Here is a 15,613-nt window from a genome sequence, read left to right as displayed (position 1 = left end):
CCATCTCTATAATGTGATAAATTTGCGTGCTTAGAAATTCTGCTAAAAGCACATCACCTTTCCCCCTGAAGTACACAAGGTACTTGATCTTTGTAAGGAACGCTGCAGCATGCCATGGCCATCAGTGATGGCGCTCCGATTAAGCATGGGATCTTGCAGGACCGCTGTTCACAGGTAAAGAACTCCACACGCCACCAGAGGCATCGTCTGACTGTTGTCCACAGTGACTATCCCGTGAGTGTAGGGCAAAGAATGCCTCTAGGCATGTGCTTAATGCATGATAGATATACCATTATTTTACCAAATATGACATCGATTTAAAAAAGAAAATTCACCTCGGGTTAGAAAACCAATCAACCAGCCCATAAAAGCAAATTCATTCAAATTTACTTCTATCATTACACATAGAGCGTTTAGTGCCCACTGTGAGAAGGTATAAGTTGCGGCAGCTCTCAATCAAGGTCAGCACCAAGGGCAAAGGGGATTCTAGCGGCACAGTACATTATAGCTAGAAAGCATCTTGGGGCTTCTAGTCCAGAGGTTTACAACCCATGCTACAAGTGTTCTCTGTAATCTAAATAGATATTCCACACACACACACATCTAGCCATGTATAAATTACACGGGGAATTATAATGCACTGAGATCATTTGTGCTTGGTTTTACTTTCTCCTTTCTAAGACAGTAGCCAGGTGGCTTGTTTCATTGGATGAGGGTAGGTTTTAATTACTACTTGGGCTTATCTGAAAGATTGGATTTCTTGGAAATATTATGTTATGACAAGGCAAAGGTAGAAGGTTTATGTCAAAGGAAGGGAGATGGTCTATGCTGCAAAAGGTATGCATGTCTAATTGGATTGTGTAGTCGGCTGGAAAGAAAGAAGAACCCAAGCAGTGAGAAGTACAACTCCTGGGATGTCTGGAATGTTTGGGGTCTGGAGTCTACAACCAGGACTTGTAGATGTACCATGCCCAGAGAATCAGAGATGAGCCAACTTTTAAAATGATCAAGTGATTTTATACAGTTTCAACAACCATCAGTGTGGGTTGAAGATTAAAGGGATCTTAGAACTGATGGGAAGGGGAGCCCAATAATCCCTAAGTTTTCCACTATCCTAACAAGTTTTTGTGATATTTGGAGCCAAGTTTAAGTTGATTAAAAAAGAAAGTGTATTATGAAACAGTCTGTTGCAAAAGTTTATATATAACCACTTTGAAATATATATAAAATTCAATACAATTTTTATCAAAATTCTAGCAGCATTTTTGTTGTTTTTGTAGAAATGGAAGAATCAGTCCTCAAATTTGTATGGAATGGCAAGAGACCCTGAAGTATCAAGGGAATGTTAAAAAAGAACAAAGTAGGAAATCTCATACTCTCCACCTTAAAAACATACTGTAAAGCTCTGGTCATCAGAACAGGCTGGTAATTGTATAAGCAGCGACATGGAATCTTCTTGAAAGTTCAGAAATAAAGCCATACATTGTGGCCAACGAAAATAATTTTGTGGTTGGGGGGCGGTCACACATGAGGAACTGTATGAAAGGGTCGAGGCACAAGGAAGCCTGAGAACCACTCCTTTAAAGTGTTAAAGAGCAAGTATGTTACTTGGAGGACTAAGTTTTGCCAGACACAAGCCATCGTGTCCTCCATTGTGTCATAGGCATCTGAGTGGTGGACACTGAGTAAAAAAGACCGTGGAAGGATGTGCATGTGAATTGTGGTGCTGGAGAAGAATACGGAGAGGATCACGGGCTGCTGAAAGGATAAGCTGACCTATACTGGAAGAAGTAAGGTCAGAGGGATCCTTAGAGGGAATGATGGTAAGACTTCATCTTACATACTTTGGACATGTTGTCAGGAGAGGGGCCAGTCCCTGGAGAAGGACATCATGCTTGGTAAGTGGAGGGTTGGTGAAGAAGTGGAAGAAGCTCTTCAATGAGATGGATTGACACAGTGGCTGTCTCAGTGGGCTCAGACATAGGCATGATTGTGAGAATGTCGCAGGACAGCGCAGTGTTTCCTTCGTAGGGTCACTGTGGGTTGGAATGGGCTCAATGCCACCCAATAACACTTGCATGAGTATTGAGTGTGGATCCGAGTAACATGAAGTCCTTAATAACTTCAAACTTTTTTCTGTTTATTAGGATCCTTTCTATTGATCCAGTACTGTTAGACCAGGTTGACTAGAGAAACAAATTCAGAAGCACTCATGTGTGTAGAGGAAGGCCTTTATACAGAACAGTAATTGTAGATTGAGAAAATAGCCCAGTCCAAATCAAGTCCATAAGTCCGATGATAGCCCATATATCTAATACTAGACCATAAATTCCTTTTCAGACTCACATAGCGCATTCAATGACACTGAGTGCAGGAAGATCACAGGCCGGTGAGTGAAAAGTCTTGTGGATCCAATGGCAGTGGAAACACCTCGGCTCCATGGCTCCGGTCTCCACGTGTGGCTCCTTACCAGGAAGGTGAAGCAGAGAAAAAGCGTGGTTCTCACAGGGCTCAGCAAGTCTCTATGACTTGTCAACATGAAGAGGAAGACAGACAGAGGGGAAGTTTCCAGAATCCTCAACATAAGGCCACGCCCACAGGGAGGCATCAGGAGACTGTGACCCGACTGACAGGCTAGCCCCTGCCCATATGCTTATTTATCAAGTTGACATGAAATTATGTACCTGCCACATGCAGTTTGAAGATTTTTGTTTTCTTTACAGCGAGTTGCAATCTATAATGAAGGCTGCAGTCTTTGATCTTGATTGGAACATGTTTCAAGTCCTTGTTGCTTTCAGCAAGCAAGGTTGTATCATCTACATATCTGAGGTTGTCAATGGACCTTCCACCACTCGTGATGTCAAATTCTTCTTCAGCTACCCAGGCTATCAGATTATTTGCTCAATATACAGACTAAATAAGTATGGTGGGATGATAAACCCTGTCACACACCTTTCCCGATTTTAAACCTTGCAGTAGTCCCTTGCTCTGTTCAAAGGACTGCCTCTTGGTAGGCGAACAAGTTCTCCGGGTACTCGATTAAGTTCCCGGATTACCATTGCATACAATAGGATCCAGAACCTTCTATGAGTCACACAGTCAAAGGCCTTTGTCTTACTCTCACTGGTATATCTATCATTAGAGCAATTAAAAGTTATGAGTGTTGGTGAAGATGCTGAGACAGTGGGCCTTTCATGTCGTGCTGGTGGGAATGTAAACCAGGATAATCACTGTGGAAAAGGGTTTCGTGGCTCCCAAAGGGCTCTCTCCAAGTATATACTCAAAATATCTGAGATCAGATTAGATAGGTATATACCAGTGCTTCATACAGTGGAATGTATAATAGCCCAAAGATGGAAACAACCCAATTTCTATCAAGAGACAAATAAACAAAATGCAGTGTATCTATATCTATACCTATACCATTATTGACCTATAATAGACATTTAGCCGAACACAGAAACAAAACATGGATGAATCTTGAAAACATTATGCCAGGAAAAGTAAGTTAGATATGCAAAAATAAAATATTATATGATATCACTTATTCAAAATGGAATAGTCACATACATAGAAAAATATTGATCAGTGGTTAACAGGACCTGCGGGGAGGGGCAAACAGGGCTTTATTATTGAAGGGGTACTAAGTTCCTGTTTGGGATAATGACAATATTTTTGAAAACTGATCATAATAATGTTCATAGAACATATCACTTACGAGTGGATATGGTGGCACATACTTCTTTGCATGCATTGTTCCAGAATAACATTACAAGGTATAAAATGTATGTGGATGCTGTTGTGTTTAATACAATGAAATGTAACTACAAGCAGCTGCAAGGTTATGATCCTTGAGGTATTAAGTTTAACCATCCGTGGACACTGAAATTATTATATTATGTTCCTCATGATGACATCAAAACATAGGTTGCCATGTGGACCATGTTTGAAAATTATTAGTCCTTCCCATCCTCTTATTGCTAAGGAGTACACAGACTTGGTAAGATTAAAACATGTTCTTCGTATGAACTAATGTCAGAGCTATGGCAGAATCCACATTCCCCTGCTACATCACAGAAGGGTTCGAAGGATTTCCCTGCTGCAGCACAGGAGGGGGCCTGGCCCTGACTTCCATCCTTGAGTGGCCAATGTCATTCCACTGCAGTCATCTTTCTTGCTGCATCCTTGAGAATATTACCAACTACTAGCTTACCCTTGAAGGCTCCTCTCCCTCCCTTACCTGCTCCCCTTGGCTGTCTCCTCTCTACTTGCATCCAACTTGAGGTCTCTGCATTCCTTTCTTGGCCTACATTCACCAGTCAAACAGACTGAAATGCTTAATCTGTTTTTAATATACAGAGCCCCACTCCCATCCAGTCCATTGCAACTCATATCTACTGACATTGAAGCAATTCTAGCTCCTATCCACCCTGTACGATAGAATAGGACGGTTCCCCACGGTCTCTGCGCTTACGGAGCTTTACGGGAGAAGATGCATACTGCCATTGGGTAAATGGTAATTCATAGCGAAGGAGAAAGCCCAGTCTTCCTCCTTCAGAACTGCTGGTGGTTTTGAACTGCAGACCATGCGAATCACAGCCCAACATGTAACCACTCTACCACCAGGTGCCACGGGGAGGAGCAAGCCTCTTCTTTCTGCTATAAAACCATTGTATAAGTGATTGGCGGGCTTGGATTGGTGACTGTGTTTATGGGTCCAAAGCTGATTTAAAATAAGCTGCTCTTATCTTCTAAGGTATTGCAACGGATCCCTTGTGATGTTCTTGAGAAAATAGCCCCCGCTCTATTCCCAAAAGTAGGGGCAGGCACTCCATTCACAGATGTCCCTGAAGACAGTGTGGCTTTCCAATTGGCCCCAAGGGAACCCTTGATTATCCGCTGCAGATCCCTAGAGCCTACTGCTTTTGTTGTTGTTTTCTTTATGTTAGTTTCAATTTTATTTTTCTATTTTCTTTTTAAAAAAATTATTTTATTGGGGACTCATATAATTCTTATCAAAATCCACACATACATCCATTGTGTCAAGCACATTTGTATATTTGTTGCCATCATAATTCTCAAAAAGTTTTCTCTCTACTTGGACCCTTGATATCAGCTCCTCATTTTCCTCCTCCTTCCTCGCTTCCCACTCCCTCATGAACCCTTGATAATTTATAAATTATTATATTGTCATATCTTACACTGTCTGACATTGCCCTTCACCCACTTTTCTGTTGTCCGTCCCCCAGGGAGAAAGTTATATGTAGATCTTTGTAATTGGTTCCCCCTTTCTACCCCACCTTCCCTCCACCTTCCCTGTATCGTCACTCTCACCACTGGTCCTGAAGGGATCATCTGTCCTGATTCTCTGTGTTTCCAGTGCCTATCTGTACCAGTGGTCTAGCCATATTTGTAAGGTAGAATTGGGAGCATGATAGAGTAGGAAGCATTTAAGAACTAGAGGAAAGTTGTGTGTTTCATCACTGATACCCTGCAGCCTACTGCTTTTAATTCACTGTTTGCTGGGTGGACCCATCACTTCCCAGGTGGTTTGGATGCAGAGGGGACTGAGGCCATGTATTCCAATGTACACCAACCCAAACCCAAACTCACAACCAGTGAGTGGATACTGACTATGGGGCAGAGTAAACTGCTTGTTGGATTCTGAGGCTGCACACCTTTATGAGAGCAGAGAGCCTCATCGTTCTCTACTGGAGCTACTGGTGGGTTTGAACTGTCAACCTTTCAGTTAGAAGCTCGATTTATAACCCATGACCCCACCTGGGCTTCTTCTAAGACATACAGTCATGGATATATCTAAGTAGCTGCTCTAATTACTGCTAAGCCCTGTTTCTCGCGGATATATCTTTAATGATTACTCGACCCCCACATCTTTCTAGTTTTGGCTCTTGTTCAGTCCTGAGTCTTTTCCTCTAATAAACAAGACCAACTGGTCACCTGCATGGGAGAAGGAGGAGGCTGCCTGCTCCCATAAAGATCTGGAAGTCTCGGAAACACAAAGGGGTCAGAGTCCTAGAAAGTCACTGTGAGTCGGCATGGACATGATAGCAGTGAAATAGAAACTTTTTTCCCTTTGGACTGAAGTTCGTGGTGAAGAATGAAGTGCTGGCACTTTCCCTTTCTGAGATGATCATTACTAGTGGGAAGCAGTGCAAAGCTGCACACACAGTTTACTCAGTACACATTGACTTTTTGAAAGACTGCTCTCCCAGAGGCCGAGCCTGTCGAGCCGTGCTGGTCTGTGGCCCTCCCTTCATGGAGATCCGAATGTAGAAATGAGGAGGGAAACTGCGCGCTCCCTATTTACATGTCCGCCTGTGTTTCTCTGCCCCTGCAGGGATGTAGTCAGCAGTCATTCTGTGTTTGGAGAGGAAGTAAAAAGAATTGAGGCCGCGAGTACTTTTGCCCCTTGCTATTCTGGGAAACAGAGAGAAATAAAAGTGAGAAGCTAGTAGCGCTTCAAGCAAGATTACCTTCGCCTCTAATACTCTGTCGCTAGGGTTAATGTGGTGTCGGGCTGTCGACCACAGAGAGAGAACGGTTCTTTTTCTTTCCATCCTGGGCACAACGAGGCACCTGTGGGTTGTTGTTTTTTAATTAAAAACTCCTTAATGGGATGGACTCTCAAGCACTTACTTATTGTAAATGCTAGAATTGGGTCCACCTCATTTCCAGGGTCCAAATTTTACACTGTGTTTAAGAATAGCCTCCCAGGCTCGGGCACACAAAAAGAAACCCGCCGCCCTCCCAAAAGGATGTGTTTATAGGAGATTCAGATTGGAAAGGAGCCGGGCTGCCGGATGCCAGCTGTCTGGATGAGTGTGCACAAGCACCTGGGACTTGGCAGAGGGCTGCTGGGAGAAGAATGAGCGGCCAACTAAGCATCTGTCACATGGGTGGGACTTCAGTCATCACAGCTAAGAGGGGATTTGAACAGAGGTTCTGGATCCAGCTGAGAGACCAGAGGAGAGTTAGCAAGTGAGGTGAACAGACTCATGGCCAGGAAGGGCCACCATACAGCATGGGGCGGTGTGAAGCTCAGCTGGGCGGAGGAGAATGCTCTTCTGATAGGAACTGCCACGACCTTCCTGAGGAGGGGCTGGAACTGAAGTTGCGGAATGGCCTTGTGGCCCTATGTGAACCACCGGCTACTCCAATTCTTTGGTCTGCTTTTGTTTGGGTAGCCACCGTGCCAGTCCATCCACTGTCTGAACCTGGAACCAAGGTGCTGAGCTCTAAGGAGCTGCTGAGCAAAGAACCCCGTCACAACCACTAGCTACAACTGGGAAGGTCCTGGCTGGGGTCAGTGGTTCCCCTAAGTGCTCAGCTACCAGTTGGAAGGCTGGAGGTTTGGGTTTAGCCAGAGACCCGTCCTGAAAAGGCCTGACTCTCTACCGTAGAAACATCAGCCACGGCCAACTGCATGGCAGACAGCTCTCTTGGGAAGCATGTCGGGTCCCTGCCAGTCAGGAGGAACTTGACAGGCACAGGCTAGCTGCTAAGGAGGTTCCACAGCACAAACCTGAGGATGAAGAGTGATGGATCTCTGTCAGTGAGAGCCCCACCCCCACCACCCCAAAAAAGCAGCTCATCTATGCTGGTTCATGCTTAGTTTTAAGATCTCCACTGGTAAAATTTTATAAATCACAACATAACCAATCCATGTCTTCATTTATCCTATACGCATTTATTACCAACTATTTGCAATACTTTATCAGCAATCATATCAGGCTTTATGTTTTCTTTTTTATCTTCCTCATTCCGTTTTATATCAGCTTTGTACTCCATATGTTTTCCTTTTACGTATTCATTCATTAAGCATATGGGTTTTCTTTATTACCTTTTATTTGCCAGGACATTCCCAAGCTCTGTGGCGATAAAAATAGATGCAAGTTTTAAACTACTAGAGCTAACAATTTAGAGAAGAAAGAAACCATTTAGTTAATAACTAAAATAAATGTGCAATCAGAAATGAAGAGATAGTGTCTTCATTCAAAACGTAAAGCCAGACTCACTGCCATCAAGTCAACCCTATAAAACAGTGGATCTCCACCTTCCTAAGGCCGCGGCCCTTTCATACAGGTCCTCATGTGATGGTGACCCCCCAACCATAAAATTAATTCCATTGCTACTTCATCACTGTCATTTTGTTATAGTTATGTTTTCCGATGGCCTTAGGCAACCCCTATGAAAGGGTCGTTCGACACCCCTAAAGAGGTCACGGCCCACAGGTTGAGAATCACTGCTATAGAACAAAGCAGGACTGCCCTTGTGGGTCTTGGAGAGTATCATCCTTCCCAGGATCAGAAAGCCTCCTCTTCCTCTCAGTTGTATTAATTAGGAAGAGTTGACTCATGCTGTGGCAGTGACCGTCTTAGCATCTTAGTCATTTGCCTCAACAAGGGTGCATTTCTTGTGAAGGTTGCCCATGGGGACAGGAGTCAAAAGGCCGAGGAAACCCAGGAGAATGTGGGTTCTAAAGATTGACTCTTTCAAAGAGGAGTGGCCAACATAATGAAATGCTGCTCCAGGTGTTCAGTGGGACAAGGCAGACACTTGAATTTTGTAAATGACAACACATGCCATTAGCACCTGACCCACGCATCTACGAATGGACAGTGGGAGAATGAAACTCTCTCTTGAGTAGACTGAAGGGAGAGAGTATCAGATACACACAGAGGATTAAAAACAAATCTCTCTTGGCAGACGTACAACTAGAATACTTAGAAGCAAGGAGGGTGAGACTTTGTCTCTCATACTTAGTGTACCCGATGTCAGAAAGGATGCATCCTTGGAGAAGAACATCATGCTGGAACATGAAAAAGGCTATCAGTAAACAACAAAAAAAGGGGGGGGGGCTCAGTGAGCGGAGTTGACACAGTGGCTGCAGCAACAGGTTCAAGCAAAGAAATCATTTTGAGGGTGACACAGAAGTAGGGACTCTCTCATTCTGTTCATCGTGACCGGTTTTGCTGTGTCCAGCAGTCAGGCTTCCAAGGAGCATCTGCAGTTTTCTCCCACAGCTTTCCTCCTTTTGGTCAAGACCTGTCTACTGAGTCCTTGATCGAAATGTCCAGTAAACAATCCAATCTCATGGTAAGGGTGTTCATAGAAGCAGTTAGGTCTGTGAACCATTTCCTTCTGTGATTGCCAAACGCTGTTCTTCCTCCTCTCCAGGCAGGTACAAACGACTTTTGTAGCACGTATTCTGAGAGCAGGCTTTGGGTGCTAGTGGATCCCTAGTCATGGAGCTTCCTGATCCCAACAGAGGTGGTGCCCTCTGGAGCTGGTACTTTTCTAGCCAAAATGGAAGAATCGATTGGGGACCGTGACCCAGATCCTCATCTAGAAATCATTTCTTCATCACTCTTAATGATTTAATAAATCATTTAAAACCTCGACGTGCACCCGTTGTGCTTAAATCCATTACAGGGATGTTGTCCTCTGCAGCTGAACTCTGGTCCACATAGTCGATGATTTGTTTGATACAATTCAAGAATGGTAGTTATGTGAGAAACACTCCAGCCTCTTAGAAAGGCTTCAGTCGTTCAGGGTGCCAATTTCAGATTCACATTATGCCTGAATTCTAAATATGCCATTAAAGTTTAAAAAACATTGCTTTGTGTCAAAAGGATTCATTTACCATCCGTAAATCCACAAAAATTTGTGGAGGCTTTGAGTAATTTGCTGTCTAGAATTTTTTCATGAACATTTTGAAGTCTTGTTGAGTGAAAATAGATGAACAAAAGCGGAGAGTGTCAGTTTAAACATGTGGAGATTAATTACAAGCAACGTTAATCTAATGTGCGTTCAAGAAAGATACTCCCACCTACCCCCCCAAAAAATAACCCACTGTGTTAGTCTGGGTAGACTAGAGAAACAAATTCATAGAAACTCATATGTGTGTAAGAAAGAGTTCTATAAAAAGGGTAATTGTATGGATTGTGATAAGAGTTCTATGAGCCCCTAATAAAATGTTTTTTTTTTAAAGGGTAATTGTACTTTAAGAAAGCATCTCAACCCAGTCCAGTCCAAGCCCATATGTCTTATATTAGCCCAAATGGCTGATAACAATCTATAAAGTCCTCTTCAGACTCACACAACACATGCAATGACGCCAAATGCAGGAAGATCACAGGCAAGTGGGTGGGAAGTCTTATGGGCCCAGTGGTGGTGTAATATCTGAGCGCTGGCAGGGGTCTCCACATGGCTTCTCCGCTTCCCAGGGCATGGGGTCTAGTCGTGCCGTGAGTCAGTAGAGCGTCTCCAAGACAGTAAGCAGAAAGAGAGAATTGTCTCCCACCTCCAAAGAGGAAAAACAGGAGTTCCCAGAATTCTCAGGAGCAGGCCATGCCCACACAGAGGCTTCATTGGCTATGATCCAATTGGCAGACTAAACTCCACCCCTTCACTCTTAATCCTTTCAAGTCCCAAATTGACACCAGATTATGTAACTCCCACACCCACCAAATTGATTGCCATAGCAACCCTAAAAATAAGGTCAAACTTCCCATTTTGGGTTTCTGAGACGTTTCAGGGAAGTAGACAGCCTCACCTTTATCCTGTAGAGTAGGTGGTGATGTTGAACTGCTGATCTTGTAGTTAGCAGCCCAATGCATACTTCACTTTGTCATACGACTAGAAGCTAAAGGAGATGCAAGCAAAGCTACTATGGAAGACAGTGAGCTAAGTAATGGCGGTGGAGACCATGGCGATTCAGCGATGGTAGACTTCTCACTTTCTATGCATTCCATTCCTGGTCAATACACCTGATGAACAGCCACCACCCATCTGTCAGATGTGGTCTCCTTGCTGTTACAATACTGAATGGGTTTCACTGGACCTTGCAGACCAAGGCAGACTACGAAGAAAGACTTGGTACAAGCAAGCCTAGGAAAACCCTGGGGACCCCAACAATCTAATTAGCACCCAATGAATGAAAATGCTCAGAACCAGCGGCATCTCATTCTTTGTGGTTACCGTGAGTTAGGGAGGATTTGATAGCCACTAACAGCAAAAATATCAAGTAGTACTGAGATGATTTCATAGAGTAGCATGTAGAACGCAGAAATGCCCCCTTAAAGACATCTTCATGGCATTTCATGGTAAAGATCTTAAAACTTCCAGACAGGAAGCCAAGTAGCCCAAGGAGAACAAAGAACAGTTGGCATTAGACTTCCACTAGTGTTGCTGACTGTTGTAAGCTAAGGAAGCAATGCCTTCACAATTCTGAGACCCGCGAGTCCGCGCCAGCATTTGCAGGCCAGCAATGCTTGCAATGCATGGAACAGAAAAGGAAATAAGGAAAAACAAGGATTATACACACAATGACCTTAGGTCTATAGTGCACCGAGAAGGAAATACCAGTTTATCCACTATGCAATGCCCTAGAACGCAATCAGTGCACGTTGGGATAGGAAACAAAAGGCCCAAAGACAAAGTCTTCAAAGGTAACAACCCCACTGACTAATTAGCTAGATGACCTCAGTAATTAATAGGCCAACAATTGTTTTCACATCAATAAGAAAAGCTGAAATTCATTATATTAAACAATATAAATGCTGATAATCTAAAAAATAAAAATCATGATCTACTGGACAGAGGCTGGGGTGTTGAGTGAGGGTAGTTAAGGGAAGGAAGGATACGTGGCTGTGATAGGAAGGTTTATTGCGCCAACCTGGCCAATAGAAACATGTGGGATTAATTATGTCCCAATTTGATTTGAGGCAAAGAGATAAGTGGCTTGGCAAGGCCCGCCCCTCTCTTTCTCTCTGGTGATCTGACCAGCAAGCAGCTGCTTTAGTTAGATCTCTGCCTCAACTTGTGAGCTACACTACCTGAGGCACAGCCAACCCATGGATTGTGTCACTATAGCCTGAGGTTCCTTTGAAACCTGCTTCACCATGCTGCTGGTGTGTACATCACTTGAGCTTGAGGCTGGTGGATCCTGCTGTCTTGCATTGCTTGAGTTCAATATCCCATCTGGGCCTGCTTCACTATGGTCCCTGCTGTTTGCTGCCTGTGGACAGACTCTACCTGTATTGTCCAGGGAAGACTCAGCTGTCTGCTTCCTTGACTTTGGACCCAGGAGCCCTTACAATTTGAAGGACATCCAGTATATTAACTGTTCCATGAAAGTGAGTTGAACGGAGCCCTCTGTACTTCTGTGTAGACTAATTAGCTGTTAAATTCCTTCATGGTGTATAAATATATCCATATATATACACACATACCTATATATACATATATATATAAAATCATAAGTGTCCTGGTTTTGTTTCTCTAGACAACCCCACCTAACACAGTGGCTAACTGTCCTCATATCTCACTGCCATCGAGTCAATGCTAAATCAATCAAAGCAGCCCTATAGGACAGCGTAGACCTGCCTCTGTGGGTTTCCAAGACTGTAATTCTCTATGGTCTCTGTAAAGAAGGCCCCGCCCTCACATGGTAACAGATAAATGCATTGGTCACTACTCACTTTGTGTCAGGCTCTGAGAAAAGCACTTTAAATGAGTTATATTATTTAATCCTCATTTTCATGTACCTCTAATTGCATGACTTCACCTTATAAAATAGGTATTGTAATTATCCTCATTATACACCTATCATGAGGAGTCTAGCTATAATGCCTAAGGTTAATACGCTTAGAAAAAAAAGATTTAAATATATTATATTGAGTTATAAGATCTGCTTATAAAATGGATCATTGATAAAAAGAAACTTCTTTAGAACTTGAAAAAAATACTATAATTATGCAAATTCTCCATATTTCACAGCAAAACTTAAAGTCAAAACCAGGGTTCTCACATTGATTTTGAGTAGAATTGCTCCCAAAGGTTTTCTAGATTGTAAATCTTTACAGGTACAGGCACTTCCGTCCTTCTCTCTTGGAGCTTCTGGTGGGTTGGAACTACTGATGTTTGATCAGTGCCCAATGCTTAACCCCCAATGCCACTAGGGTTCCTTATTTCACACAAGGGACTATACACAAACACACATATACACACACATGGGAATATATATTATTCACAATAATTATATATATATATATATGCATGAGGAGAATGAGAATTCCCCGGGAGATGGAAGATGGAAGATGCTTATTTGCTTATTTTAAACACGTTCATCTCTATACTATTCAAATTTTATCCCATGCACTTATTTCAGTTGTAATACAAAGAAGTCTTTAAATATACAAATAGGATATCAAATAACAGCTGTAGAGACAGTTGGGTTGGAAGCAATCGTGGTGACCAGCAATGGGGAAGATTCCTGTCTTGGGGATGCACCAGTTTTTGCTTTTTTGTGGGGTCGGGGTACATGCCAATTAACTGAGACTCAGTCAAGAAGGCAGTTCTAAAGCCAGGGCCCAACTCGACTCGGGGTCATTGCATTGCGGGTGTCTCCAGCCCACCCGGTGCCCTTCTTTTGGCACAAAACCCGTGGATTGTGAATAAAGAGATCAACTCAAGAAATGTGCGTCTTTTCAGCTAAGTTCACTCTGATCATGGGGTATTTGAGCAGAAATTTCATCGTGTGAGCAAAATAACCAATTAAAGGGGGAAGAGAGTTCCAGGCATAGAGAAAAGCAAATACCAAGCCTGTGGCATGTGTTGGGTTCGTCGGGAAGCCAATGTGGAGAGTCAGGGGGCAAAGGTTTACTGGGGAGTTACTAAGCTGAAAGAGAAAGAAAAGGGAGGTAGGGCTAGACAAAAATAAATAAATGTGAGTGTGGCAGTTACTTAATCTACTGTCAACTTGAGGGAGGGATAGAGTCTAGCCTGTTAATCAGGTCACAGCTTGATGATCTCATTTGGAGGTGCTAAATGGCTCACTGGAGGTCAGACACACTCTCTCTCTGCTACACAGTCCTGTTGACAAGACACATGGAGTTACACTGATGGAGCCGGAGCCCTAGAGCTGGAGAAGTCACGTGGAGACCCATACCAATGCTGAGATGCTTCCACCACCACTGGATCCACAAGACTTTCTACCCACTGGCCTGTGAATCTTCCTGCATTTGGTGTCATTGCCTGTGTTGCATGCGTCTGAAGAGGAATTTATATAGATTGGTATCAGACACATGGACTAATATCAGCCTTATGGAATTGATCTGGATTGAACTAGAATATTTTCTTAATATACAATTACATTTTGATATAAAACTCTCTCTTACATGCATGAGTGTCTCTGGATTTGTTTTTCTAGTCAACCAAGATTAACACAGTGACTGGGCAGCCTTCAAATGTCAATGTGAAATCTCATCTTACATTCTCTCGCTCACATTCTCTCTCTTTCACACACACACACACACACACACACACACACACACACACACACGCGCTTCATAAAGTTTGTAGAAAATCCCATTCTCTTTTAATTCCATTTTTTCACGAACTTATTGAAACACACACACACACACACCACCCCAAACTAAACATGCTGTTGTCAAGTCCATTCCAATTCTTAGCCATCCTGTAGGACAGAGTAGGATTGTCCCCAAAGGGCTCCAAGACTGTCAATCTGTATGGAAGCTGACTGACACATCTTTCCCTGCATAGGGGTCTATGATTTCAAATGGCCGAGCCTTTGAATAACAGCTGAGATGGAACAGCCAGGGCTCCTTCTTGTATGCACACATCTAATTACATCATCCATCCTTCCATCCATCTGCTCAGATTACACGTTTGTAAGAGAGAAAAGGAGTCCCTGAGTGGTTTAAACAGTTAAGTGCACGCCTACTAACTGAAATGCTGGTGGCTGAAACCCACCCCGGGAGGCATCACAGAAAACCTGCTGGCATAGTGGGTGGGAGTTGAGCTGCTAACCACGGGCTCAGCAGTTTGAAATCACCAGCTGCTCTGTAGGAGAAAGATGGGGCTTTCTACTCCTATAAAAAGTTACGGTCTCTTTGTTGCTTCTGACCTAGATGGTGGCTTGTTTACCTTCAAGCCTTTAAGACGCCAGATGCTATATCTTTTGATAGCCGGGAACCATCAGCTTTCTTCGCCACATTTGCTTATTCACCGCTTTGTCTTCAGCGGTTGTGTCGAGAAGGCAGGCATCATAGAATGCCAATTTAATAGAAGAAAGTATTCTTGCATTGAGGGAGTACTTGAGTGGAGGGCCAACGTCCTTCTGCTACCTCAATACTAAACCTATAAATATATGCACATAGATGTACCTCCTAATCCTCATATAAAAATATATTTACATATGTACATGTCTTTATCGAGACCTCTACAAATGCCCTTTGCTTCCCAGCTCTTTCCTCTATTTCCTTTTACTTTCCTCCTGTCCCACTATCATGCTCAGTCCCCACCAGGGTTTCAGCAATTCCTCCTGATTACATCACGAAGTTTTGAAGGAATCAGTTATCAGACATCATCAGAACAAAAAATTCTTACCATAGTGAATGTGGCAGGGAGTGTAGAGTGGAGACCCAAAGCCCATTTGTAGGCCACTGGACATCCCCTTACAGAAGGGTTTTGGAGAGGAGATGAACCAATCAGGGTGCGATGTAGCAACGATGAAAAATACAACTTTCCTCTAGTTCCTAAATGCTTCCTCCCCCTTCCCCCACTATCA

At 43.3% G+C, this 15,613-nt stretch overlaps 1 protein-coding gene and 1 long non-coding RNA gene across 2 annotated transcripts in view; one reads left to right on the top strand and one right to left on the bottom strand.

Annotated features, from left to right (window-relative positions):
* The window catches only part of LOC142450508 (uncharacterized), a 32,017-nt gene extending 28,026 nt beyond the window's left edge, over positions 1-3,991 (top strand). The window contains exons 2-3 of the long non-coding RNA XR_012784947.1: positions 1,664-1,823; positions 2,341-3,991. This is a non-coding gene — a long non-coding RNA (uncharacterized LOC142450508). The remainder of the gene's footprint in view (positions 1-1,663; positions 1,824-2,340) is intronic.
* KIAA1217 (KIAA1217 ortholog) overlaps positions 1-15,613 on the bottom strand; it is a 944,408-nt gene that overhangs the window by 776,471 nt on the left and 152,324 nt on the right. The window lies entirely within an intron of this gene.

The sequence above is a fragment of the Tenrec ecaudatus genome, chromosome 6 (assembly GCF_050624435.1).
Source record: "Tenrec ecaudatus isolate mTenEca1 chromosome 6, mTenEca1.hap1, whole genome shotgun sequence".
Lineage (NCBI taxonomy): Eukaryota > Metazoa > Chordata > Mammalia > Afrosoricida > Tenrecidae > Tenrec > Tenrec ecaudatus.
This window is presented reverse-complemented; position numbering and strand designations above follow the sequence as displayed.